This window comes from Crocuta crocuta, unplaced genomic scaffold (assembly GCF_008692635.1).
Source record: "Crocuta crocuta isolate KB4526 unplaced genomic scaffold, BGI_CrCroc_1.0 scaffold348, whole genome shotgun sequence".
NCBI classification, from domain to species: domain Eukaryota; kingdom Metazoa; phylum Chordata; class Mammalia; order Carnivora; family Hyaenidae; genus Crocuta; species Crocuta crocuta.
In genome coordinates, this window is record NW_027529573.1 from 2,125,516 (window position 1) to 2,127,786 (window position 2,271).

The window sequence follows — 2,271 nt, forward strand, 5'->3', positions numbered from 1 at the left end:
GGCTCAGAGAGAAGTGGTTTGTTTAAGGTACACAGTGACAGCTGAGTTTTGAATCCTGGGTAGTCTTGTGTAAGAAAATTAAAAGCCTGGGCCCTCAAGGCCTTAACTTGAGAAACATTTACTCTTCCAAAGATGGACACCCAGATGCTTCTAACATCCCTCACCCCCACTGCAAATACCCCTGAGCTAAACATCTCTTTGCCTATGCCCTTACAGAGCTGAACATGTTTGGGATATGATCCTAAGACCAGAATTATGAAGTCGAAGGGGTTGTCAATATTTTACCAGACTTGAGGCCTCACATAATGTTCCCATGTGTCTGGCTCCTCTCTACCTTCCCTGGGATAGGCCCACATCTCCATGCAAGGCCCACACTGCCCCTCCTAGGAGCTGGGACTAAGAGCCCACCGCTGTCTAGAGTCATTGGAGAAAGGGAATGTCCCCCTAGATGAGAGTTTTTAAGACAAAATAGCCTGTGCCCAGTCCCATGTCTGCTGTTGCCTTGCTTATGGAAAACCAGAAGCCTATGGAATGTGAAGACTGCACAGTGTAGTCTTCAAGAATGTCTGGGCCATGTGGCATCAAGGAAATGTCTGGTGAAATCACTCAAGTCTTAGGACCCCCTTCTTGGGACTATGCCTTGGGTCTCTTAGCCTGCCCCAGGCCCCGCAGCTCAGGCCTGGCTCTTCCAGTGCTTTCTTTTTTGGGGGTCTGTCTTCCTCACAGATCTATGGGGAGTATCAGATGACAACATGGTTGTGACTTGTAAACTATAAAGTATCGGGCTTAACTGAGGAGCTATGAGAGTGACTTTAAGCGTTGACAGTCCCTGGAGTGAGAAGTAGCCTTCTGGGAGCTAAGTCTATATAGATACAGATGGTCCATGCCTCCTGATATAAGCTGTTGGTAAGAGCTATATTCAAATCCTGCTCTGCCACAGCTATTGCTGGGACCTTAGACAGCTGATTTCACTTCCTTGAACCTCAGGTTTTTTTTTACTGTAAATATGGGACAAAACTATCTACCTCATTGTGCAAAGATTACAAGAGATGGTGGGACCAATTTGGAAAACAGTTTGCTAGTTCCTTCCTCGGAAGATTATATAGGTTACCATATAACCTAGCAATTCCCGCTTCTAGGTATTTTACCCAAGAGAAACAAAACTATGTCTATACAAAAGCTTGTACCTGACCATCACTGACAAATGGATAAACAATATGTGGTATTGCATTTAGTGCAATATTATGCAGACATAGAAAGGAATGAAGTACTGATACATGCTACAACATGGATGGACCTTGAAAACATGCTGAATAAAAGAAGCCAGACACAAAGGCCACATATTGAATGATTCCATTTGTATGAAATGTCTAGAAAGGGCAAGTCTTTAGAAACAGAAAGCAGATTTGTGGTTGCCAGGGACTAGGGGAGGAAGGATGGCCAGTGACTGCAAAGGGATAGGAATTTGGGGGGTGATGAAAATGTTCTAAAATTAGGTTGTGGTGATAGTTGCACAACTCCACAAATATGCTTAAAACCATTGAATTATACACTTTAAACCGGTGATTTTTATGGTAGGTTAATTATGTCTCAATAAAGCTGTTGGGAAAAAGGTTACAAGAGAAAAGGTAGAACTTGGGGCAATGAGTGTCTCAGTAAACGTTGGTCATTACTCTTCATTAATTAGGTCTCCCAAGGACTCATTTAAAGCCTTAGAAGCAGTGAGCAGGGGCTGCGGAACTTCTAGCTCAGCCTGGGTCTTTAAGCCGTTGAGTGTCCCTGGGCGAGTCCCTTGATCCATCCTGGGTCTCCTCAGAGCTCCTCATAAAATAAATGGCTGAAACCATCCCTACCTACATCCCTGGGGTCTCGCGAGGAGCCGAGGGCTCAGGAGGTAGATGCAGAATCCCCAGCGCACTCCCTTGGCCTGTGACTGAGTGGCCGCAGGTGACAGGCAGGCGGGAGCCAACCGGGAAAGGCCTGGGGAGCCGTTTCAGGTAAGCTCTCGTGATTGACAGCCCGGGGGAAGGGTTCCGGGCGACGGCTGCCCCGCCCCCTCACGTCGGGTCGGTTGGCGCCAGCCTAGGGGAGGTGGGCGGGCCCTGGGGTCCGCGGCGCCCATTGGGCGTGGGGGGAAGCTCCCGGGAGGGCCTAGGGCTCCGCCCCTGGCCTTGCGGCGGCCAATGGACGCGGCGCGTGGGCGGGGCGTCGGCGGCGTCGGCGGCGGCCGGGAGGCTGAGGCGGCTGAGGTGGCCGCTGGGGCTGCTTCTG